Source organism: Protopterus annectens, chromosome 5.part0 (genome assembly GCF_019279795.1).
Source record: "Protopterus annectens isolate FY-2018-M chromosome 5.part0, PAN1.0, whole genome shotgun sequence".
Taxonomy (NCBI): Eukaryota; Metazoa; Chordata; order Ceratodontiformes; family Protopteridae; genus Protopterus; species Protopterus annectens.
The window spans coordinates 1817986081-1818013864 of NC_056735.1; the positions used below are offsets into that span (position 1 = coordinate 1817986081).

General features: G+C 35.3%; 1 protein-coding gene across 44 annotated transcripts in view; it reads left to right on the top strand.

The window, feature by feature from the left end:
- The window catches only part of LOC122801915 (ABI family member 3 binding protein), a 3486228-nt gene that overhangs the window by 110577 nt on the left and 3347867 nt on the right, over positions 1–27784 (top strand). The gene's annotated exons all lie outside the window — the stretch shown is intronic.

The window sequence follows — 27784 nt, forward strand, 5'->3', positions numbered from 1 at the left end:
GTTAAGCACAGACTTTCACTCTCCAACTAGAAACAGTCAGGAATGAATGCACTCTGCTCCTTCTCTCACCAGGACCACAATATAAGCAGATTCCAAGCTGTCACCTATAAAGCAGTTATTATACTTTCTGGTAATCATCAGTCTCCAGGAAATAAGGTCTCTATACTCCTTTTCTCACCAGGAAAAAACAGAACCACTAATCCCAAGATGACTAGTGAGAGGCAGAATGTGAGCTTTCCAATAACTGGTGGTCTTGCAAAAGATGTTTAAAGGTAAGATAAAAAAATGGTTTATCCAAAACACTGCAGTGTGCACTAAGCAGTTAGATATGACAGGCCTTAAACACATGTCCTACATGGACATACTCAAGAAACTTCAGCTGTTCTCAGTCTCTTATCGTCTGCTTACAGGTGATCTCTGCTTGAGTTCCAAAGCCATGTGCCACCCAGCCCTACTTGAAATGCTACACCTAAAGAAATCCTAATCTCCACATGCCACATGCTCCAGAGATCACATCCTCATTACCATAATTAACAGAACATACTGGAGGGACAGGTTCATCTCCCAAGGACTGCCCATACTCTGGAATAAACTTCCCATTCATGTCAAGCAAAGCACCTCGCTGGCCCTCTTCAACAGAAATCTTGATGAGTGGATGGGTAACAGAAAGTTCACTCCAGGGATCATTCTAGTTGCCCTACTGGATATGGGCACTATGAACTAACATTGGATGGCATGGTGCCTGGGCAATTCTTTTGGGGCTAGGCTTGTAAAGGCTCAAGGGCCATTAACCTAGTACACACCTATGAACCTATGAAAGTGGGTAACTTAAGTTTTAGCTGTCTAAGTGGAGAGCCGCTGTTTTTAAAAGAGCAAGATAGATTGAAATGGGGTGGGCACTTTTGTATTCAGGTACTATGGAATACAGTGAAATAGCCAATAAATGGAAATAGCTGAAGGGATGTGAATTCACAAAATTATAATTATATGCTTACTCATACCAGCCAGTGAAAGGAGATAGGGATGGAGATATATGGTCAAATTAACATAATGGGCAGTCAACTAGAAAGACAATGATGTTTAAGAACACAACAATAACAGGGTGGGAGAGTGGGAAAAATTCTGTCTGACTCACAAGAGACACAGCTGTGATCTCTTTTCAAATTTTAATATGCAATTAAAAGCAGAATACAATTAAAACACAGTGTAAAGTAAACAAATCACAGTATACAAAATAGAAAAAGGAAACAAGGTACTACAAAGTACAAGAAATTAAAAGCAAACTAAACTTTCCCTCACAGCAAGCTGTGGCAGAGTCTGGGTGAGCTTTTCCAGTAATGAAAATCTATGCAAAGTAAACACAATGCTGTAAAGAAATCAGTAGAGACAGAAATACTACTTAGCTATAAACTGCAAGATACTGACAGATTTACAAGTCAGAGAAAGAAAGCAAACATTCCCAAAGCTATTGGTGGAGTCCTCAGTCTGAGGATGTAATTGCTGAATTAAGATGTTGTCTACATGGGAAAATGAAAACTACATCAAAGTCCAAGAAAGAAGAGCAAACAAAACTGTCACACCCAATATTGTTATAAGAAACTAGAAGCTGTTATTTGTTTTTGTGGACAGAGACTCTTGGAGTTGTTCAGGGCTTATAGAAACACAGCCGTCCTGCAGAAACACTCCCAGTCCAAATATATAAAGTTCAATGCATCTAAATGTTCTACCAAGTGACATTCAGGTCATCTGCTGTCAGTCAAATGTAATACATTTAGCATCAGTAGTTCAAAGCAGAAACACATAAATATAGTTAATAAGTAGAAAAGTTAGTAGTTTATGGGGTATATAATTTTTAATATGCCTATGTATAACTTCAGAGAGAAGTGTGTCATGTGATACATATTCTTTGCAGCAAGAAGTCTAAATGAACACCTCATGGAGGCAGAAATGCATCCACAGTGTCTGTCTTGCTTGCCAAGCATTCTGATTTTAATGTTATAGCCATGATGCTTCTGCTGTCTGCTATTACAGAAGTCCATATCCATTTTTCTATATCCATGCTAAAGTTTGGAAAAGTGATCATCAGGCCTAGTGTGTGTATAGTTTATGCACACTTATGCAGAGTGAGTCTCTTGCCTGCACATATGTAGCACTCACAAACACTATGTGCTGACTATAACATAACCCCATTCTAAACTCACTGTGCCTGTATGTCTGGGCTGGGTTCAGTGCTGATGTATTTTCTGCTTGGTACTAGACCTACAGAGTGAGTACCAGCTCTATATAAATACAGGGCCAAATTTCTGTTATATTGAGCTCGCTTCTAAGCTCAGATCTCCCATTTCATAGACAGTTGTATTGCTTCTGCATACACTGGGCAGTTTTGATTTTATTTTAAGTATGCACAGAAATAAATATACTGCAGAAAACACCATTTTGTTATCTGTTTTGAATTACTGAAATATATCCATTGATGCCAGTGGCGATTAAATTTTACATTTGCTTTGCTTGTTTTCAGTCAAGTGTGGAATAGCAACTGATGGACTGAATTAGCTGCAGAATATTATTTACAGGTGTTGTAAACTGGAACATAGCTTTACCGGTCTATGAAAAGATGTTTTTTTAAACAAACTGAAAGAAAGACATTATTAAAAACTGCAGGATGGGCCTTGAATGCCCTTAATATGTTTTATGCATTATGTGTTACACATATATAATAATTCTGTTTGAGAGAAAGGTGTTATTTATAGATGTGCTAAATAACTTCTGAAATAACTACTGTGAAATTATAAAACAGTCCTCTACTACATTATAAATCTTGTTATCCTAAAAATCTACCATGACAACGGAATTTGATAAATATGCTTTTAAGTGTTTGGATGCAGGTAACCAATTATTTATTTTTATGTTGTTTGGGTCAACACCAACTCAAATATCATATCTAATCATAGAAACGCAGACCTAGTCACATTAAAGGAAAAAGCAATTCACACACTGCATATAAACACGCAAATTCCTCAACCTAAATCAAAGTCTAGTCACTACATTAAACAATTACAATGAAAAGAAAAGTTAAAGCAATTGAAATAAATTGCAACCATCCAAAATGGAAAATGATATTGCAAGCAAAAAAGTGACATTTTAAGTATAATGAAACTTGTTAAAAAAAAAAACAACTAACTAGACACTACTAAAATAACACCATAAACACACCTGACATAAAAACTTAAATGTCAGCTGACAGTTAATGTGAAAACTACCCAGTAGACAGCTCATTTATAAAACCCTTCAGAAAGTACACAAAACTTTATTCAATACACTGCTTACATTCTTCTTCTTCTTTTCCCAGTTTGGGGTCGCCACAGCGGATCACCTGTCCGCTCATGATTGGCAGTGGAGTTTTATGGTGTCGAGTTGCCAGCCCAGTGCCCAACCTTCCACAGAAAGCACACACATGCACACACTCATGCCTAGGGACAATTTAGAGTGTCCAATCCACCTACAGCATGTCTTTGGGATGTGGGAGGAAACCGGATCACCCGGAAGAAACCCACACGACCACAGGGAGGACATGCAGATTCCACACAGAAGGCACTCCAGCCAAGAATCGAACTGGAGAACCTCTTGCTGTGAGGCAGCAACGCTAACCGCTGCACCACAGTGGCCGCCCAATACACTTCTTACATAAATAATTTAAATAACTGCTCCCCATTGAAGTGAATGATAACAAGTAATTCAAACTAAAAGCAGAAAGAAAATATAAATATTAGAATATTAAGGGGTCTAATTCATGTGACACATGAAATTCTAGTACTTTAAAATTGTGTAACTCATTTCCATAACTCATAGCTTAAGTACTCAGATGGAAACTTGTTCCCCTTTCTTACATTACAGATATTTAATGTTTCACAGTCTAAAACCTTACATATTCCAGATTTATAATATTGTAACAGTTACTTCAGTTGCTAAGAAATATCTCTTTTAAATATACCATGTTCAACAGAGCAGTTAATGCTATAAAATAATTTCAGCTGTAAGTATTGCATTTTCCGCAGCAAGCAAAATGCTAAAAACTAAAATAAAACACATGCATCTTTCTAAAGCATATTTTCCAATATGTGCTGTCAATATAACATTACAGATGTATGCATACAGTAGATGGGAATCACAAACTCCTTATTCTTGGATCATATAATTTATTCCAAGCTTGTACTATAGATAAGGGGAATCATTGCAAATTACAGTTCTCAGTGTCCTGTGCCTACCTCTAGTCACAGTACACTAAAAGTAAGCAAAGTACCTTTAAATATTACCTGGGAGATAAAGGTGTGATTCCTAAATCCAACTTCTTATTGTTGCTTCCACTATGAGTAGACAAAATACATCAAGGATCAGAATCCCCAAACAGCATTTACCAAAGATTTCATAATGAGAAACACTTTTTAAAGTTTTTACAGGGGGGCAAGCAATGCACCCTCCCCCATATGTATATATATATCAACTCCATGATCACACCAACTCGAAGAATGGGGAAAGTCCCCAAAAAGGCAATCACTTCTGCACATATTGCCAACAGAGATTTCCTATGGAGGATCTCCAATCATCAGTGAGTTGAAGCTCAGAGAGTCAAAAGCTCCAGAGCTCAAGCTTCTTCCACCAGTAGGTTACTTGCTGTTGATACGCTGGAAAAAAACAGTATATAGATGCTCTGTTGACAATCTTTCAGTTCTGTTTATTGCTCCCAACTTAGCTATAGTCATCGATCTTCAGAAATTAACACCCATACTGGAATTACTCCTCTTTGTGATCTGGTAATGTTATATGACCTCATCAGAACTAATACTACTTTATGATACAGTAACTGGGGTAGTAACGCCAGAGCAGATGAGAAAGCTAGAGGTGATGGAAATTAAGTTCTTGAGATAGGTGGTAAGAAGCACACTATGGGACAGACAAAGAAATGAAGACATAAGGGCAGAAGCTTAAGTAGCTCCAACTGCAAAAAGGATCCAAAGATCAGATTATGATGGTTCGGGCACATGGCAGAAAGCAGAAAACAATCTGGGGAAGATGATTTGGGACAGACAGGAAGAAGGTAAGAGGAAATGAGGGCATCCAGGAAACAGGTGGATGGATTACATGGATTACGTGAGAGAAGATCTGAGACAGTCAGGCATGAGTGACATTGAATTGAGAGAGATGGAGACAGTTAACACAACAGCCCAACCCCATGTAGAAAATGGCATAAAGGGGTTGATAATGATGATGATGATTTAACACCATCCATGAGGCCCATTATGGTCTGGGTGTGGGCAGATTATAAAACCACTGCCAGTGTTGACAGTCAGTATTAACACCACTTGTTACGAATTGTCCAGATTATTTTTAAACTTGCATGAGCAAATGCAGTTCATAAAGGATAATCTTGTAAATGACAAGTATCAGCTTTTATCAAGTATTGGCATCCGACATTGCCACCATATGCATCCATTCCACATTTCTTTGAGACTAGATTACTTAACACATTTGTTATAAAGGTGTTTTGTTTTATTAATATGTGAGCATATATCATGAAAATGATTCAGACAAAAATATGCTTCTTTATAGAAAATAAATCTATTACCAGTTATGCAGCATGGCTATAGAACCAAGTGTTGCTCCGCCATATATTGACCTATTTATGTCTTATTTACAAGCTGGGTTTATTTTTACTTTGGGAAATTGTTTCAGAAGTATTATTTTACTGTATGCATACCATGTAGAATATACCTTCGGTATTGGAAATGACATACAAGCATTAATTCCACATAAGAATATTCTGCCTGATGCTATTATGTTTAAACATGGATATGATTATTATGTAGCCAAAATGTTGACCTTAATTATGTAGAAATATATGGTCTTGTTACATCATCAGGTGTAAAACCTACAAATATTTAACAGTATACTCCATACGGAGTACCCCCCCCTCCCCATTGTATAATTTAAAAATATCCTAAAGGAGAGTTTAATAGGGCAAGGCTATTCTACATATTGGATAGAGTTTATCTTAAGATTGTGTCCACAAATGACAGGAGCACAAAATTAATAAACTAATAAGGACTAGAATGTTCATGATTTAACCCAATAATGTGCCACTGTTAAATGTGATTATAATGCTGGTGATGCTGGAGAGACCACTATATCATTACTGAGTATATAAGGGCACATTCTGTAAAACAATGAAACATCCTTTTAACTGACCTGAATGCAACCACATAGTATTGTGAAGCACTTAAAATGACTTTCAAGAGAGCAAACACATTGACTGTGTACTTTGGTGACCAAATGTTATGTTCCTTAGAAGTATTATGCAGATAAGTGCAGGAATCCATGTGGTTACTGTTCTTATTAAAGTTAAGTCTTAAACATGTCATATTTTTAACATATGTTTACTAATAAATATATAATGTAGAATAGTTCTGCACATACTACACCAATGGCATTATTATGTGGCAACTGGTAAACATGGTTGTTTTCTAAGTAGCAAAAGGAAAAGTCATTTTAAAACAAAAATAATCTACCATATTAGAGATCTTAAAATAATGTTACATTAAATGTAGTTGTTAGATGGCAGAAACTGGATACATTGTATAATGATGTTACTTAGAATATGATCAGGTTTTAGTGGTTACAAGTGACTGAGCACAAGCCCAGTGGAGATTATGACATATTTGTGTTAAAGGTTCCAGCAGAACAACAATGTGGATTGTCAGCTAAAAAACTTTCCACATTGAATAATGGGTCTAGTGTTGCTCCTTCAACATTTAAACATTTAAAGCAATTTAAGCAGCAGCATGTTAAGGAGTTAACATTGTCAACTTGATTATCTCATGGGATGTTTTAATTGGCTTTCTCTCGCTCTTACATAGTTGGTGAAATGCATTTAAATTTTTTTTCAGTGAAGAGTTCATTCTCAAAACATTTTATATTTAGGAAAAAAGTACATCATGTTTGTTGCATTTTTTTCCTTGTATGCTTTTTAATATGTGGCTTAGTCATGGTAATCATTGTATGGCATAAAAGTGTTCTTGTTCTTTTGCTAGTAGTCCTTGTCATTTGTTTGGTTAATAAATTCCGTCCATTTTTGATGGCATTTTTCTCCAGTTTGTTTTAGTCCTCACAACATCTCTGTGATGGATCTTAGATATAAAATAACCTGGCAGACTTCTGCAACGGGATGTGCCAGTGACATGTCACCCATCATCATGGTCTCCCAAAGTTAAATCAGCTAGAAAACCTGTATATGGCTTTGGCTCTGAAGGCATAAAGCTGATTTTGCTATTTCCACACATCTGTTTTAATGCAGAATACAATTTCATAAGACATAATTATTTTATTACTGCAGTATGACAGCTAAAATAAACTGATATTATAATATCATCAGAGGAATCCCTCGGTTTTCAGCATTGCAATCAAACCAAATGAGAGGGAGAGCCCTCTGATGACCATGACAACATTTTGTTCATTCTTTGGGTAATAGCTGTCATTATGATTTTTTAGGCAAAAATAACACAGCTTGTAAAGAAAGAATGCTGAAAATGCATCAACATATTTAAAACAATACAGTATCTGGAAAAAAAAATGTTTTGCTAGGACCAAGTGCATGACAGGATAACAACATAACACTGATTTATTGACTTTCTGTGATTCCCATAGCACAGACAAGGCAGCAGCATCTCAAATTCAGTTTCAAATTGTATTGGGGCCATTTGCCTTAGTTATTTGAACATTTATTCAATAAATGCTGAAAAACTGGCAGTATATCATAGCTATTCTTTTTTTCCATATGGAAAATAGAGTTTGCCAGTTTTGTCTTATTTAAGTAAACAAGAAAGGAAAATATACCGGTTTTAACTTGTCCAAGCATTAAATAAAGTGCCTTTAAATGATAATTTGGTGTGGTAAGTGATGCATATTTGAACTTATGCTTTTGAGTTATTTTTACTCTTACTATCTGTGAAGGCATTAGCTGTAGCACAGGACTAATTAAAAAGAGTTAATTTACCTTAATTTAATACAGTTATTTCTGAAGTTGCAATTAAACATAAAAAGAAGATCTATATCTATAATAAGCATGAACTAAGACAGTTCTCTGAATGCGGTATTTGCAATTTCTGAAAGTGCCAAAAAGACTTGACCCAAAGTGATTTCAGTATGAGAAGTGTGATGGAGAATTGGCAAGATAGATGGGAGAGTAGGTGGCATGAATTTGGAAGAGCATTTATCCACAAGAATATTAGTAAGGTCCTTGGGATCAGAGAAGGAGAAAGAATTAGACGTAAGTTCAGTACAGACTTGTTAGTTATTTATACATTTCCTAATATAGCTGAAGAATGCCTTATGGTTGTTTTTTGAATTAGTTGCCACCCTAGGTTCATAGCTGGCCTTGCCTTTCCTAATCGCAAGTTTGAGGGGCTTACCATTGTTAAATTCTTTTTTATAGTAATGAAGTAAATATCTTTTAGAGATGCTCAAACAAACTTTTTCTTTTTGTTATGCAGATTGTTGATGTGATGGCTTCACCATTTATATGTTTAGTTTAAAACTTAGCAGTATCCTTACACGAGGCTGGTACAGACACCCCAATACATCATGCCAAACAGGAGTAAAACACTAAGAAATAGGCAACAGCCTCAAGTGCAAGGTTTGATGGGGAGATATGCTGTCTGTGATTATCAGTAAGATCAGCAAAAATTAAGTAAGTAGTATCTTTATGCATGATAGGTAGCCTGCATTAAAATAAATGGAGCACTATTGCTACACCTGATCCAGGTTTATGCAATAGCATAGAGGCTGATGTTATTGAGGTTACAGAAGGCATCACATTCACAGGTTATCTGGATTATAATTTGCTATGTTGGGATGTCCATCAGGAGAAGTCTGCCTTAAAATGCTGTGGCAAATGTTTTAGCCAGTATTCAAAAACAGAGGAGTGAAAAGTGCAGACCATATCTGACAAAGTGAGTGACATCTGTTGACCATTTCACCCTATAAAGACACCAATTTACTAGCTGATTATTTTCTAATTGAATATAGTCATCATTACCACATTATATCATGCCAGAATATATCAGTCATATCACGTCACATCTAATTACACTATAACATTGTATTTCATGTCGAATGTTCATCATAACACATCATACAATATCAATCAAATCATATGACAACACAGCATATCATATCATAGATTCATGTGTCCATAAGTAAGTACTAGGGCTAGCTGCCCTTGTGGGCCATTTTAAGCCTAGCTAGTTTCCTTTTTTGTACTTCAAATACCTATCCAATTTGGTTAGAGATTGGCCTTTCCCATCCCGTCATCATTTATTATACAATACCCCTAATGAAAATAAATGGGAACATACCATAGATAATTTAAGTGGACCCATGCATGGGATAAAGCATCTAGGAGATGTCTCAGTCCATTAGTAGTACAGAGGGCAGACCTGGGGTAAATATTCTGTTTCACATCCACAGATATAAGCTGTGCTTGAATATGAACAGGGTTGAACTTTGTTATACATGAATGGGGAGTCTGTTCCAGAGCAGCTGCATATTCTGCGAGATATATATGTCCCTACAAACCATGCTGTTGATGTCACAGAAGTGGTTTGGATCCTTAGATTGAATATTTCTGATGACATTTAACTTACTGATGTGGTGTAAATCCATTAGTATTGGGTCCGAGGATCCCTTGTATGTCAATCAGAGCTAATCTCTTAGCAGTCTGTAGATACTGAGTACAGTGACAGGGCTATGATTCAGTCCATGGACGACATATTGCTTATACCTTGTATCCTTTTAGTGAGATGCCACTCTGGGCGTTCCAGCTGTTGCATGTGTCTGGATAAATATATGTCAAAGAGGGCATTATATTCAATGACTAGCCTAATGAAGGCTGAGTAAAGGAGGCAGTGGTATTCCTAGCTCTAGACACAATTCCATTATTTATAAGATATGTGATATATAAGGACTTTCTTATGATAATGGACACGTTGGGAAAAGTTAGGTCGCCAAGCACGTAAGTTCCCAAATCAGGAACAACTGGTTAAAATCTTATGATCTTATGTGCCTATTGTCAATTTGGTAATTTCCTGGAGTAGATGACTTTTCAAATGATACAGTAATACATTTTTTGGCTTTTAGTTGCAGTCCATGATTTTAGCACCAGTTATTTGTTTAGGACAAATCTTCCTGCAGGATGGCTAAATCATTTGGGTATTCAATGACTGTTCCTAGCTTGTAGTCATCTGCCAATTTAGTCAGTCAGTGCCCTTTGGTATTGGCTTTTATTTCAGAAAAGTAGATGCCAAAGAGGAGAGGTCCTAGCACACAACCTTGGGGGACTCTGCTAGTTATTGGTCTGTTTGCGGAGGTAACTTTCCCTATTTTGATTTCCTATGTCCTACCAGTGAGCCATTTCACAATCCAGCAGTTGACATAGGGGTTTATTTCCAGTTTATTTAGCATTTATACTATGCCTGACAGGGGAATTTTGTCAGAAGTTTGGTCAGACTGAAGTATGCTGTGTGTGTACCATTTCACCATCATCCATTGTTTTGGTGACCTTTTCAAAAAAGTCCTCCAGGATAAGTAACATGACCTGCCCTTGACAAATGCAAACAGAGATCGGTCAGGTGTTTGGAAGTATCCTATGTCCTGACGGAGTAGTCGCATGATAACTCTTTTGATGGCTTTGCATATGTGGCTGGTCAGACTTATTGGTCTGTAATTGCATGGATCTGTGGAAGGTCCTCCTTATACAGGGGAAATGACCATAGCTGTGGCCTATTCACTTAGGATCATAGGATCATACGAAGTTACTAGGCTATTGGCCCTGAGGTCCTTACAAGCCTAGCCAAGAATGTATGCCATGTTCCGACTTGGTACAAAACCTGTATGGAGGCTGAGACTGAACAGTGCTGTTGGGATGTGGCTAAATTATTCTTCGTAGTCTTTAAGATGCATCCAGAGATATTGCCAGGACCCATTCATGTAATATTTTTAGCTCTTGATAACACTTTTAGGATTTGGTCTTGCATTAAACCCGGCAAGCCAATTTCAGCTATATCTTGAGGAACAAATGGAGGGTAGAGATTGTTTTTGAAAATAAAACAAAGAGGGGTAAACTTAGAGCTAAATTTATCACCCAGTAGATTCACTATATCTTCAGCCTCAGTGTAGGTAACATAATTCACAATCAGCTCAGTATATTGCTGTATTGTGCTTTCAAGATTACAAACATAACTAAAAAGGCCTTGTGATTGTCTTTGGCTTGGGTAGCTATTTTAGCTTCAAACCTGGCTTTGGTGGATTTTATTAAGCTCCTGAGCTGTTTGTGTATTTCAGTGACAAGGGCTCTAACATTATGGGAATTATTTTAGTTTTGGTCAAAATTATTTTTCTTTTATTGTAAACCTTGTTGATAGTATGGTTTTACCATCTGGCTTTCTTTTTGGTGTTTGCTCTGCACTATATCTTATGGGGTACAGCTGCATCTAATGCAGCTGTTTACATGTTGATATGATGGAGCACATTTTCACATTCCATATCATATCATGTCATATCATATATCATATCATATCATATCAAATCACATTGCAACATTTCTCTTTGTAATGATGCACACCTCTGGTTACCCAGCAATGTTGATTAGTAGTGCCATTAATATCAGGATGCATCAGCATTTTTAACAAAAACTTTAACTTTATTCTCAACAAAATGGCAGATGAGTTACAGTGATTTTAACTTTTAACTCATCAAGAACGCACACTCTCACTAGGCATTAAACACAAATCATTATAGAATACATACTTCCTTAAAATGGCAATACTCTGCAATAGTCTTAAAGTGGCAATGGCTGTAATACATATTTAAGCATATGAAAAATCAAGCCATTTACATGCCACAGCTCTGCTGAGCAGATTATTTATGTATGGACCATCCAGCACATAAACCCAGAATTCAGGCTTGTGCCCCCTCGGCTATATGGCTAAAACTCTATTAGTGCACTTGAGTTTGCCAGCAGGGCTATACATTTCAAAGTCTACTTCATGCAAATGAAGGCATTTGAGAAACATCAGTTGATAACGTATATCACAGCAACTTCAGCCCCTAATCAAGTTTGAAACTCACTTGAGTTTGATGAATAAAAAGTCAGCTTCCAGTATCAGTTATACTATATACCAAAACCAAGAAACTGCTTCCTGAGCATTATTTTCAGTTTTATTTGTAGAAGCAATCTCTCTAATTAACTTTGTCTTATAAATGACTCAGCCTTTTACATCCTTCTGCCCTGTTCTGCATAGTGCTTTGATTCGGCTATAAATTTTGAATATTTGCATGGGTTAGCAGTGCCATGTACTGTAGCAAACACCTTGAAAGCAAATTTGTTATACAGAGTGGACCATAAAATCCTACCCTGTAAAGCAGCAATATATAGCAAATACCTTGTGTGCTGACAAGCTTACAATCACTAGATAGGGGTCAAGTGGTAATACGTACAGATTTAGTAGAATACAGTATTGTAAAATAAAACCAATAAGTCCACTAAAAGTCCAAAACCAGTAAAAGGAAAGGCAGGGATGCTCAGTAATCATTAAAACCACACCGGATTTAATTCAAATGCCAAAACATAAGCACTTTCATCTTAGAACACTAAGACTTCATCAGATCTAGCAAGTCTGGTCTCTAGAGTAAGATCATTGTAAATGCAGTTTTTTCTTACATTATCAAAGATGAAGGCAATTAATTGCATTTTGTTTGAGATGGGTTTTAAGTGACTAGCAAAAGAGGACAGTTTTGTTATTCATCTAAGTTCATTTGGGAGAGTGGCCCAGGACAATGATCCTCTTTTAGAGACTGAATTCCCTGGATGAAGTAGTACATAATAAAAAGTAGTTGGTTCCAAAACAGCATACTACCAGCTGCAAATTAAATATTTAATAATTACACGCAGTATTTAGTGCCTTTATCTCATATCAAGTGAGACTTCACCAGAATACATTCATACAAAATCCAAAAGCATTTAAATAACCGTGTCAGTTAAAATTGCAGGTCACATGACAACAGTAACCAATATTTAAAGACACCATTACAAAAATCACATTTTTTCCAAAAATTATTACCCTTCTTTTACGAAATAATAATATTATCATATAATATGTATACATCATAATATTATCAGCATAAATGTATATCCCACTAAATATACTCTGATATAAAATACATTATATTTGACTAGCCCTTTCATGTAGTAAGGGTGCAGTGGATATAAAATCATTTAAGCCTGGTGGAAACATAGCAGCCAACTTATACTGCCATTCAGTTTCCTTCTTTTTCAGCCTATTTTTCCAGTCACCCCCTCTTGGTTGTATTTTAACTATTTCTAAAATTCCAAACATGAATTTATCAAAATTTTGGCAAACTTAAACATGTCTATATAGAGCATTATAAACTTTTTTTTTTATTTTTGATAACATTTAGATGCTCATATATCCTGTTCTTCAAATGACATTCTGTTTTGCCAACATAAAAATGCTGGCATGATGAACGTATTGCCAAATATACTATTCTACTTGTCAAACAATTCCCTTTCTGGGATAGCATCCGACTACACAGTTTATTATTCAAGGAAATTATTTTTTTCTTTATTAATATATGGGCGTTGACTACACATTCCACAAGAGTATGTACCCACAGATGTCATAGCTATAGGATCTACCATATTCTCAAATGACTGTTTAAAATTAGGTCCTGTACTATTTACAATACTTGGTATACTACCCACTCTATTTAGAATGTCATGGTTTATCCTAAAGATATTCCAATTAGCTCAAAATGCTCCATTAAAATCATCTGAAAGATGATTATATTGTAGCACACAAGCCTTTTCATATGTAACCTCCTTTTTATTACCAGAGCTCATAGTCTTACTAGTGACCAGTCCTTCACCCAATAATGGTTTATATACAACACCCCACTTTGCACAGACCTCATCCAAAACTTCTTTTATTAGGGCTTGGGGTACCCTCTTTCCTGGAACATGTATGATATTTTGTCAAACTCTGCTTTCACATCTTCCAGGTGTGAAGTCATATGGGCTATTCTAACAGCTTGCCCTTTAATGATACTTCTTTTTTGTGCTAACGGATGATTACTTTGAAAGTGCAAATATCCATTACAGAAAGTATCCTTCCTATAAATCGCTGATTTAAATCCACTTTTGTCATGAGAAATATATATATCTAAATAATTAATTCCTTTTCTATTATAATTATAAGTAAGTTCAAGGAAATCTGTGGTTTGGTTCATATATGCCATAAACGTCTATATTTCTTCCTCTGGCCCATCTCATGGGATAAAAATATCATCCAAAAATCTTGCATAACTTTTTATCCTATGCCAGAAAGGGCCATCTATTACATACTTGGTCTCCCATCCCAGGAGAATCAGGTTTGCATATATGGGGGCACACACCGCCCCCATAGCTACACCCCTGATTTGTTGGCAATATTCTCCTTTGAAATAAAGGAAATTATTTTCAAGTATTAAATTCATGATCTCACTTATCAGAGTAACTTGTTCATGGGTAAGATCTGAAAAACCAAACAAGGTTTCCTCGAATAAAGTACTACCCTCCTCTTTAGGTATAACAGTGAAGAGGTCTTTTGCATCAGCTGTTAAAAAAAATTAAATCCTTGTTGTTGTTAAATCATCTTGTTTTAAAACAAGAATTATGGAACAAGGATTTAATTTTTTTAACAGTTGATGTAAAGGAACTCTTACAGTTTCAAGGACTTCCTCTGGAATTCTAGTTGATCTTCTTCCTGTGAAACCTTCCATTTCCTCCCTGTGTATTGCGGACTCCACGTGTGTCATTGGACCGGCCAAAATGGGAGGGGAAAAGGGAGCAATGTTAGGTCACCCACATGCATTTCTGGTCGGGAATTCTGAGGATATTCTTTCCTGCTGACTACAGGCTCTGAAGAAGCTGTAGCCTGTGGTTCTGTTGGAACTATGTGCTCAGTGGAAGTCTCTACATTAGCGGAAACCATCTCTCCATTGAGGGGCGGAGATGAAGTAACATTAGTTGAAACTGATGGTTGAACAGGAGCTGTTGTAGGCTGTCGTCTCTCTGAGGGGCAGATGGTATTCCCTCTGCATACCTGATCCCTCGGCCACGAAAAAATGTTCCCTTTGAGGAAATTGGAACAGTCCCTCTCTAATTTCTTCTTCTTAGCTAACATAAGTCTACTATCGAAAGAAATTAACATAGTAGACAGTTCACTGATAAACTCATTCATTTTCGTAGAAGTCATTAATAAACTTAACTCATGTTCGAATTTATTGATCTCCGTGTTGAGATCATTTTCTATGATGGTATACTGTTCTAGTAGCAGTCTCATATAGCCAATACTGGTCTCCAAATTCAATTTCTGCCACTTCAAAAGGAGCGAGGGGTAAGTGGAGCCAAACGTCAGCATTTTGAGCACACGTAGACTTCTAGGAACAATCTGAAAGGATATGCAGGCTTCCATGTGTCTCTTCTGCCATTGTACAGTTCTCATTTTAGTTGACATCTCTTCTATTTTTCTTGTTAACTGCAAAACCTTGATGTTAACTGTTTCTCTATTAGATTGACTAATTGTATTAGCTAGTTCCGTGCATGACAACCGCAATAAAGGGTTGCCATCAGCTAATAAAAGTTTATTAAGTCTACCATTACTGGTACCAGAGATTTCTTTTCCCAAAAACTGCAAGTTGGTCTCTTCTGTCATGTCCCTTCAGTGTAACAGCAAAAATCCAAATTATGAAACAAAGAAACACCAGCAGGGTAAGGTACAAAACGAACAAAGCAAAGCACAATAAAAAATTAAAGTTTGGTACACCAAGACAATCGAAGCCGACCATAAAAGTCAAATCAAGATTCTTTAATTAGCAAATTCAGTAAGCGCTTTCACGTTTGTATAAAACGTTTCATCAGACTTTCTAAAACCATTAGACACAAATCCACTTAAATACTTCTGTTAAAAAACAATCAACCAATTAGAAGTCAATTACATCTTAAAGTATCTGTGTTCATAAAATTCTACATTCATTATATATAATATTAAATCATCAAAAAATATAATGAACAAAGGCATAAAACATATAATATCATAGCTTCCTAACATCATAAAGCAAACTAAAAATAAAATCAATAATACATATATATAACAACTCTTGTGCAATGCTTATAAAACTTCAAGACAATATTATGTACAAGAGATATATATATAAAAAAAACCATATATAAAATATCTATAAAAAGTATATATATTTTTTTAAATTTCATACTTCTAATTGTTGCATGAAAACCACATGTGGAGTCTAACAACAAATTAGTGTTTTAGGCCGCGATCTTTTAACCAGATTCTATGCTATGAGCACAGAGGTCAGAGATAAAGGCCATCTATTAGAAAAGGAACTTTTCCTTGTCATCATTGCAACCAATGTGGATATGTAGCCAGCACTAATATATTTATACATCCAGATACACACAAAAAGTATGAGTTTCAACATTATACAGATTGCAGGACTAGAAATGTTGTCTACCTTGCTATTTGTCAGAAATGCTATAGTTTTTATGTTGGTAAAATGAATAGAACGTTATGGGCAAGAATAAGAGGACACATATACGCCATTAACAAACAAAATTAAAATAATGTGATAGCCAGACATGTTATTAATAACAACACTTCACATAATTTAAAATTTTTAGTTTTAGAATTTATTACTACCACAGAAAGATTAGGATATATAGGTAATTACACTGAGAAAGAGGAGGGAAAATCGATCATCAGGTTACAAGCTGATAGAGGCCATGGTTTGAATGAAAGGGATTCCCTTAAACCCTTTCTAAAAGATTGCGCCCTAAAACACTAATTTGTTGTTAGACTCCACATGTGGTTTTCATGCAACAATTAGAAGTATGAAATATAAAAAAATATACTTTTTATAGATATTTTATATATTTTTTTTATATATATATCTCTTGTACATAATATTGTCTTGAAGTTTTATGAACATTGCACAAGAGTTGTTATATATATGTATTATTGATTTTATTTTTAGTTTTCTTTATGATGTTAGGAAGCTATGAAATTATATGTTTATGCCTTTGTTCATTAGATTTTTTGATGATTTAATATTATATCTAATGAATGTAGAATTTTATGAACACAGATACTTTAAGATGTAATTGACTTCTAATTGGTTGATTGTTTTTTAACAGAAGTATTTAAGTGGACTTGTGTCTAATGGTTTTAGAAAATCTGATGAAACGTTTTATACAAACGTGAAAGCGCTTACTGAATTTTCTAATTAATAAACCTTGATTTGACTTTTATGGTCGGTTTCGATTGTCTTGGTGTACCAAACTTTCATTTTTTTATTGTGCTTTGCTTTGTTCATTTGGTACCTTACCCTGCTGGTGTTTCTTTGTTTCATAACTAATTGGAATATCGTTAGGATAAACCATGACATTCTAAATAGAGTGGGTAGTACACCAAGATTTGTAAATAGTACAGGACCTAATTTTAAACAGTTATTTCAGAATAAGGTAGATCCTATAGATATGACATCTGTAGGTACACACCCTTGTGGAATGTGTATTCAATGCCCATATATTAATAAAGAAAAAATAATTTCCTTGAATAATAAACTGCGTAGTCAGATGCTATCCCAGAAAGGGAATTGTTTGACAAGTAGAATAGTATATTTGGCAATACGTTCATCATGCCAACATTTATATCTAGGCAAAACAGAATGTCATTTGAAGAACAGCATATATGAACATCTAAATGATATAAAAAAAAAGTTTATAATGCTCTATATAGACATGTTCAAGTTTGCCAAAATTTTGATAAATCTATGTTTGGCATTTTAGAAATAGTTAAAATACAACCAAGAGGGGGTGACTGGAAAAATAGGATGAAAAAGAAGGAAACTGAATGGCAGTATAAGTTGGCTGCTATGTTTCCACCAGGCTTAAATGATATTATATCCATTGCACCCTTACTACATGAAAGGGGTAGTCAAATATAATGTATTTTATATCAGAGTATATTTAATGGAATATACATTTATGCTGGTAATATTATGATGTATACATATTATATGATAATATTATTTTTTAGTAAAAGAAAGGTAATCATTTTAGGAAGAAATGTGATTTTTGTTATGGTTTCTTTAAATATTGATTACTGTTGTCATGCGACCTGCATTTTTAACTGACAAGGTTATTTAAATGCTTTTGGCTTTTGTATGAATGAATTCTGATGAAGTCTTACATGATATGAGATGAAAGCACTAAATACTGTGTGTAATTATTAAATATTTAATTTGTAGCTGGTGGTGTACTGTTTTGGAACCAAGTACTTTTTATTATTTTTACAAGTTTAACAGTGTTGTGAATTTTATAGAAGTAGTAAATAATGTTTTGGGTGGTGAGGTTTGTGGAATTTTATCTTATGGTCTGTTATCTAACCAATAATTTGGCTTTAGTAAAGGCCACAATACTGCAATTTGCAGCACATCAAAAGCATGTTGGAATTAGTGAAAGCCATACAATTCCTGGATGTAGTCTTCAATAATAATTTAAAAACCTTATATTCAGTTAACCATATTGTAAAAGCTAAAGAACTCTCACTTTATGATCTTAGCCCTTCTAGCATAAATTTGTTCTCTTCACTATTTTCAAAATCAAAAAGGATTTTTAAAAATATAGCAACGTAGTCCACCAGGCTATAGAAATAAATTCTTTATTACTGAATGCAGAGCTTTTGGGAAACCCCTTCTTCAGACAAAAAAACAATAAAAAACAATGCATATTAAATACATCCAAATAACTAATCAGTGTTTAAAAACAATTAAAACAGCAATTAGATAATTAATTAAATATTAGGTCTATGTTTACTCTGAACAGGTTTTTAAGGTACTACACCATTCAAGCTAGGTAGCCTGTCTGCCCCCAGCTCTATGATCTACTTTATCTCACAAAGATGAAGGCACTTAGCTAGGTAAACAATATTCTCAGTATCACAATTGGCAATAAAATTAGGGCAGTAGACCTTGCCTGTGACAGGATGGGTAAAAGTTAATTCTTTACTTATTGATGTGCATACTTTGCACTTATAACATGGATATGTTCCATTTTTCATATTCCGAAGTACTAAACTTCTCTCTTTCCTAAAAGGATCTCTATCACATAAAATTTGCTTTAATTTTTTCTTCTTATACATGAACCTCAATTCATTCCATACTACATTGCTCAGCCCATCATCTGTTTTTAAAATCTTCCAGTTTCTCTTGATTTCAATAACTTGAAACATGATCTATTTGGCCCACTAGAATCTCTATTCAACCACACCCTCCAGAAAGACTTCATCCCTAGGGGAATGGAGGACTTCAACAGTCATCCCACTACATAAAGGAGGATCATCAACAGACCTAGGGAACTACAGACCCATAAGTCTGACAAGTCTTAAATGTAAAGCCATGGAAAAAAATTTAGTGGACCTGATGAACAAAGACTTAGGAAATCTTCAAACACTGGAACTATCCCAGTTCAGTTTTGTCAAGGGCAGGTCATGCATACTAAACTTGGTGGACTTCTTTGAGAAAGTCACTACAGCCATGGAGAAGGGCAAAACACTACATATTGCCTACCTTGACTTGGCAAAGGCATTTGATATAGTACATCACTCTGGTATTATAGACAAACTCACAAATTTAAGCATCAGTCCCTGTGTCAGCAGTTGAATAGCCAAATGGTTCACAAATAGGACATATGAAGTTAGGGTGGGGGGAATCTACCTCCACCGAGGTCTACTAATAGTAGTGTCCCAGGCTCAGTACTCGGACCTCTCCTGCTTGAAATATACATACCTGAAGTTAAGGCAAATGTGGAGGGCCTTTGGCTGACAAGATTGGCTAATGATGGCAAGCTGGGCGTATTCACTGAATCCCCAAAGATATAGATATCCTACAGGAGATTCTGACACAGAAAACAAAAACAGTGTCAGAACCATGGTCTAAACCTCAGTGCAAAAAATGCATAATTATACCACTTGGGAAGACAATCATCCCTGAAAATTAAAACATTGATAACACTCCAATAAGATCAGTACCAGTGGTAAGGGACTTGTAAACGCACATTGACAGTGACCTGAATTTTAATCACCATGTATCCAAGGTGGTGCTAATATCCTTCTATGTGGTGCAACTTATAAGTATGGGCATGGCATCTAGATCTAAAAATACCATAGTTCCACTATACTCATCCCTCATTTGACTAATAATCGAGAACAATGCACCTCTCGGCATGTACCTGACCAGGCATTGAAACAGCTGGAGCAGCCACACAGGTTCCTCACTAAAAGAATACAAGGTGTAAATAATATGTCCTATGCAGACTGCCTCAAAACCCTGTCCCTGTACTCAGTCTCCTAGAGACTACAGAGGAGTGATCTATGCCTAACCTATAGCCCTGGTGGATCTGCTACACATTCACAAAACAAACAGCACATTAATTACCTGATATTCAGGATCTACACCTCATCTGTGACATAAAAAAAAACATGTTGACTGCACACGTACATGTCTCAGAGATTACCCTTTATCTGGAACAGAGTCCCCATTCACTTGAAACAGAGTTCTTTCCTATGCTTATTCAAATGCAATTTCACAAATTCCCCCCTGGCTTGTCACCTATTGCCTTTATGGACACAGACAATTTGTAGCTGACCTAACGTACAGACAAATACCAAAGCCGTTCTAACCTGTGGACATTGATAACTGGGAAACTTGGTACATTAATGGCTAGTCTTAAAATGGCACTGGATCCATTATCATAGTAACATCTTTTAATCCTGTGATTCTATGATTGTACTAAGTTTACATTCATAGACAGAGGTACCAAGAGTTTAACCAATCATCCCAGGATGCTTCACATGCAAAGATAAATATGTGATATACATTTCCAGATGCACAAAATGTGATGGCTTCTATGTAAGTGGAACTTCTAGGAGGCTTCAGTAATGTATGCATGAGCATATTCATGCTATAGACATTTGCAATGATAATTATATATTTTATAAACATACAAATATATATAAAAATCCACTGTTTAAATGTGCAGTATTAAAATGATACCTTCTACAAAAGGGAAGTTGGTTATGGAAAACTTGTCAGACTGGATGGAGTACTGCTGGCAAATCAAACTGAGTGCCTGCACTCCTTTTAGGTTTAAACGTAATGGAGAATTTATTTATTTATTTTTTTTTAAAGAAGAGCATTACATCATTAAGCATTTCATATGACATCATGCTGATGAAATGATTCAAGCTATGGGAGGATGTAGCTAGATATACCGAGTATGCTGCATTGTATTTTTCTGATGAACTCTGGATGAGTAAAAGTGCTAATTGTGTTGTTTTATTTTATTTGAGATTAAATTACTTTAACAGCAATGTTATCTTTGTTTATAAAAGTACATAAGAGTCAAGATATGAGTTTAACTGCTCAGCAGCAACCTTTTCTAGAATCTAATCATAGTAAAATAGTAGATCTATAGGCCTACAGGAGGTTATCACATTGTTTGTGCCAGACTTAAAAATGTGCATTATAAGAGTGACTTTCCAAAAATCAAGAAATCTATCCATGGAAAAGGGAGCACTAAGGGCATATTTAAGAAGAGTTTCATAAATTTAATAAAACTGAGCTTTATAAATTCCTACAGAGACAAGAAATGTAGATAGGCACTTTGAAGAAGTATTACTGATACATCTAAATGGACTATTTTATAAATCTGATAACAGGGAGCATTCTTAAATTCCTGTAAAGACATGATTTAGTGTCTTAAAGACCCAGGTGACATCGATAAAACCAGTAACTCAGATTCACATCACACACACTAATAATGCAATAAGTCATGCTCTTACCCAGCTTAGAGAGGCCCAGATATACTCTAATCTACTGTTTCTAGAGGCAAGAGAGGAACTATCAAGCCACCGATATTTGAGCTAAACTCAGAAAATGCATAAAAATATATGGTAGCAAGGAGCAGAAAAAACTGAGCTCATAAACAATACCTTAACTAGAAATCCTGTGTTCTACAAAACATACATTTCTAAAAATTATGTTTACTGAACAAGAAGCAAACTAGTTATAATTAGCAACTTGATCATAATCTTCTTTATTATTTTAAAGCTTTAATCAGTTCAGAAAAATGGCATTCAGGGTCTTGTTTTTTTTTTTTTTTTGTGCAAAATGGAGACAGGTTCTGTGAAGACTAAACTCTGTCTTCTGTACGTGGTTAACATTAATACCACAAATATGCTTGACAGTGACAATGGACTCTGTAAGATGGAAAACATAATTACTATTATTTTCACTAGCGACATGTGATGATCTTTGAAGCGATGCTTTATCATAATGTTGTCACTTTTTAGGTAACATCAACAGTTACCTCAAGTTTTTAGAATGAGTGCTCAGGATAAAGCTCTTGTTCAGTTTTAAAGACTGTGATTTATTGTCAAATCTGGTGTTAAGTAGAGTTTATGTGCCTTCTGGTATGGTGTATAAGGGCTGAGCTTCAATTATTCTAGTCAGTTTTATGTTGGTCTTTCTACCAGCAAAAGTATGTATAATGACCTAAAATTGCACATATTAAGATGAAATACGGATGTGGATTCATTAATATAGATGCATTTATAATGATCATTAAAATGTCTCTTGAATTACTGCTAAGTCTCATCCATATTTTGTACTCTTTGTGTAAAAAGTGGCATTAACACCTACATCCTTTATTTCTACAAAGTCTTCTGAAATTAGATTTCACATGGTGCAGAAAAAAATGCACCTGTTGTATCTAATTGGTCTCTTTGTTATTTAGTATCTTGCAAATCTTCATAATGTTAGCTCATATAATATTTTAATTTATTTTTAGTTTTGCATACACAGCAAAAGTGTGGAAGTATTTATAAACATTAATATTGGCGTATTGCATATGCTTAATGCATTATCACTAACAAATACAATTGAGAGATACATTTTTCTATGTTTGAAAATATTTTGCCAGAATATGGATTTGATATACATACTGAACTCTAGTGCAAGGCAAGTGAATTTATTTGGTCATGGCAATACATGGAGTTTTCCCCAAGTTTTATTGTATCTCATCTCCAAGAAGCTTCAACCTGACAGAACATGCCAGTCAAGGCTTCAGATTAATGAAATTGACATTTGTTAAGTAGGAAAACCTCCACACACCTCCCTTTCGTCCTTATATATATATATATATATATATATATATATATATATATATATATATACATATATATATATATATATATATATATATATATATATATATATTAACTGTGCTGTTGCAGAACCATTAAGAAAAGAAAAAAAAATCCACAGGTATGGAATGCCTACTAGCATGCAAACATAAACCATACCAGAAGTAATAGCTTTTGGACAACCATCATTAGAGAGTTCAACATTATGGAGCTTAATTTAATGAGTCTAAATTTTATCTACTTTACCATCACTGGCAAATATGGTAAGGAGGAATGGATTTTAATTTTGAATCGATAGCTAAATGAGCATCCAATATGTGAATATATCTAGCTATGTTTTTGGTGCAGTTCACAATATCTCTTGGAAAAAAGACCTGATACCTAATATTTAATTAAAGACCAGTGATCTCAAAAGTCCTAAAGCTGTGTTTCTACTGTATCACGATTTATTCTAATTTTATTTACCTCTTATCTGCTTCAGCAGATAGTAGCATCTTGAATTAATGAACAACCACCATGCTCTAGGCATTTATAATGCCTATATCTGTCAATACTTTCCAGTTTTATTAATTCAACAATAAATTTCCACTGGCAAATGGCTGATACTTGATAGTTACATACATTTATCAGCTAGAACAGTATAATTAGCTGGCATATTGGTCTGTCTATGAGTGAATATATGTACAACTGTACTCATGTTTTTATTCACCCCATCTATCTGTGCGCATGTGTAATGTGCGTGGTTATAACTGTGTTTGGTAATGTGGGTTGCATCATTCAAGAAATGTATGTTGTATACATATTTTCAAGCAAGACATATGCAAGGAATTGTATGAAGGGATACATGCCTATCGAACTGTCGACTGATTGACAGTTGGTAAACTGAATGCCAGCACTTCAAAAACAGGCCTGCTGACACCACTTTCAGTAAACTTTGAAGTAAGTTGTGCTTTGCATGGGCAAGCCCCCTGCAATCCCCATTTGAGGGGGGGCAGCCCCCCCCACACACACACTCACTTAGAGTTGCCACCTTTTCAAATGGCCAAAGTGGGACATTTTCGGTACAAACATCAGATTTTACAGGCCGACACATACCCACGGTCAGTACAAAGGATAGAACTTAACTCTGTGCCTAAATAAAAGCTTATTCTTGTAGCATTTTAGTTGCTTATTCTGTTTCTTATAACATTTAGGCATTTTAGATACAGAATAACTGTTTTATGCAATATTACATAAAATATAGGAAATAATTTTGTCCTAAAATCTCAGGACATTTGCCATTTTTAAAATTTTTTGTCAGGACACAACTGCCCAAAGAGGGACTGTCCCTCGCAGTGGGACAGGTGGTAACTCTGCACACACTACATATACACGCGCGCACACACACGCATGCGCACGTACATACACACACATACTACATATACGCACACGCACACACACGCATGCACACACACACACACACACACACACACACACACACACACATACACACACATGACTTACATATACTTACTTTACAGTAGCACAACAGTGGATAAAAGAGAAAACTCTACTGTTGCTGAAAGCTGCTTCAGCAGCTATCTTTGGGCTATCTGTCTTCAGTGAAAGATTGCTGGAATTATTGACATGATCCAGTGTAAGTGTGTGTGCATGTTTGGATTATGCTCATGAGGTTATTTTTATTTAGTCTTGAAGTTGTAACCACGAATAACAGTGTTGCACTGTTCATTTGCTTCTGCATCATTTAATTGCTTGTCCTAATCCTTTAAATACATGTGACTGGAATATTTGCGGTGCAGTACATACCATTCTCCTGGTATTACTGTTTACTAACAAGCATAGTTTTTCAAATAAATTATACCCATAGTGATGTGTTTTTGACCAAAATTCGTAGAGGTATTTTTTTTTCATTGATCTGGACTGAAATGGAATTTCTGCCTTAAATATTACCCATGCTACCTTTGTTTATGTTGTTGTCTTCTGGACAATGCTGTTTAACTTTAAAACATCAGCACAAAGTTTATGCACATACAAGCTATATTCATATTTATAAAATTTAGGTAGGTGTTATTACAAACCAGTTCAAAACTGAAATGAAGGTAAAAATGCTGCAGAACAATTCAATACTGAATTAGAGGGTTTAGGTTATGGGAATAAATAAAGCAGGAGCAGGCAGAACATTTGGTCAAGAGTTTTCTCAGTTCTTGGATGAAAATGTTGTAGTCAGATATTTTATGGATTTCATTTGGAAGTGAGTTCCACATAACTAGACCAGCAACAGAGAAAGCATGCTCAGTGGATGCCAGTGGAATTAGTTGACTTGGTGAGAAGCACAACATGGTTGACATTGGATCATAGTTGATAGTGAGTGTTTTTAACAGCCAAACAATGGCATATTAGTGGCGTGGAGTCACTATAAGGTTTTTTGTGTGTAACACTGAGGCATAGAAGGTCACCACATTCCTTCACTGTAAGAAATTTGGCATTTAATTGGTGATACAATGATGTTCTATCTTTGGTGAGAGGAGAAGGAAGCAACAAGCTTTATTGGAGAGTATCTGAGTTATTTTAAGGTTTTTTTGGATATGGATAAGCTAGAAGTGAGAAGGCAAATAATAGCTGAGGTACTCAGATACTTTTGCCTGTAGCACTTCTTCCTTCAGAAGTGAAATATTGTGAGATTTTGTGAGATCCATAGTCTATGAACCATGATGCTCTGTATTGTACAGCTGTTATACTTGGTCATGTAACTTGCTAACTACCTGCAAGTCTACTCACTTGCCTTAATTGCTGAAAGAAGGTGAAGGTTTCAATGCCACAACAAAAAGGCTCTCTGTTACATTAGCAAATATTCTACTTTCTTAACTTCCAACTTGTTCTGCCAAAGCACCTAGGTTACTTTCTCATAGCAACCTTCTTTACATACATTCATAATTTATTCCACATTTAATTCTATCAAACTGAATTTGCATCAGTGTATCATCATAATTACTGTACTGGGATAATTCTTTTATCTTAACAAATAATCTGAAACTGTCTGATTAAGCATCATGTTATAACAATGAAACATGTTTCTGTATTTTCTCACAAGGGTTAAAAGTAAATTGGTTCTGTAATACTTTTGCTAGAAGCATGCATGCATGTCTTCTCACTTGGTTTAATTGCTGATAGAAGGTGACAGTTTCAATCCCACAACAAAAAAGGCATGGTTTTCTTTTATCTTCATTTGTAATGTCAAAAATATATCTGTATTGCTCTGTTTTTTGCAGTGTTCTTTCCAAGACTGGAGTTTTAAATCATATGCAGTAATAGCACCTCTTGCCATTTTTTATTGTATTTCTTCCTGTCAAGTTTTAATGTAGGCGCTGGATTGCTTAAACATTTTTTGCAATTAAAATTGAGACTGCTCTACTACTTGTTAACTTAAGACTTGCCAAGGTACCAGCTCGTTGAGTATAATTCAGTGAAGCTAAAGTCCACGGTTAATGTTTTCCAGAGTTTTCTATAAGGCATCCCTGCTAGTATGGTTTTCATCTGGTTGAGTTTTCCAGCAGTTGTGCACAAAGATCTGGTTCTTTAGTAAACTGTAACCCGACAACTCAAGAGTAACCATTCAAGAAAGACACATACTGCCAGCAGGATTTTCTTCATATAGCTGTGAGGTTTCATGTGTGGCTATGCAGTTCTCTCTTTGTTACTTGAACGTTGATTTAGAGAAATATGAACACTATTGCAATACAGATAAACAGTATATAAATAATATTCAATAGCTCTTTACCTGCATTAGACAGAGGTCAAATATCAATACAGTTGTGTTTGCCATTGTGTATGCTTTAAAGTGAATTATTTTGATACCTTGTATGTAGCATGGTTTTAGAATTATTAATGCAAATATTAACAAGCAATATTTGACACCTAGAGGTGTCAGTAGGAGTTAACTGCAGAAAGGAGCACTCAGCTGTAATGAGTTAAATGAGTTTACATTTTTTCTGTAATTGTCTCTATATCCTTTATGACTTTGACAGTTTTATGATTTGATCATTTGTTTTATATTCATCATTTTTGTCCCTTTTCCCAAATAGTAAGCTGATGCAGTCACCAACAGGTGCGCATTTTTTGCAGACCATTGTGAAGAAGTACAGCATCTTTTATTGAAGTAATTATGTAATCAAGCTTGTATTCATCAGAGTATTTCATTTTTGAGAGTCCATTTCCCACTTTTATGCCTGAGAAGAATAGTACAAAAAGAAGTTGCCCCAGCAGAGATTCCAGTGGGATGATATTGGTCACCCCCTGCCTGACTTGCTATGTATACTTATTATTTATTTATTTTACATTTGTTTACAGGGAAAGTCCAACTGGGCATGGATCCCATTTTCAGAGGAGGCCCAGGGAGA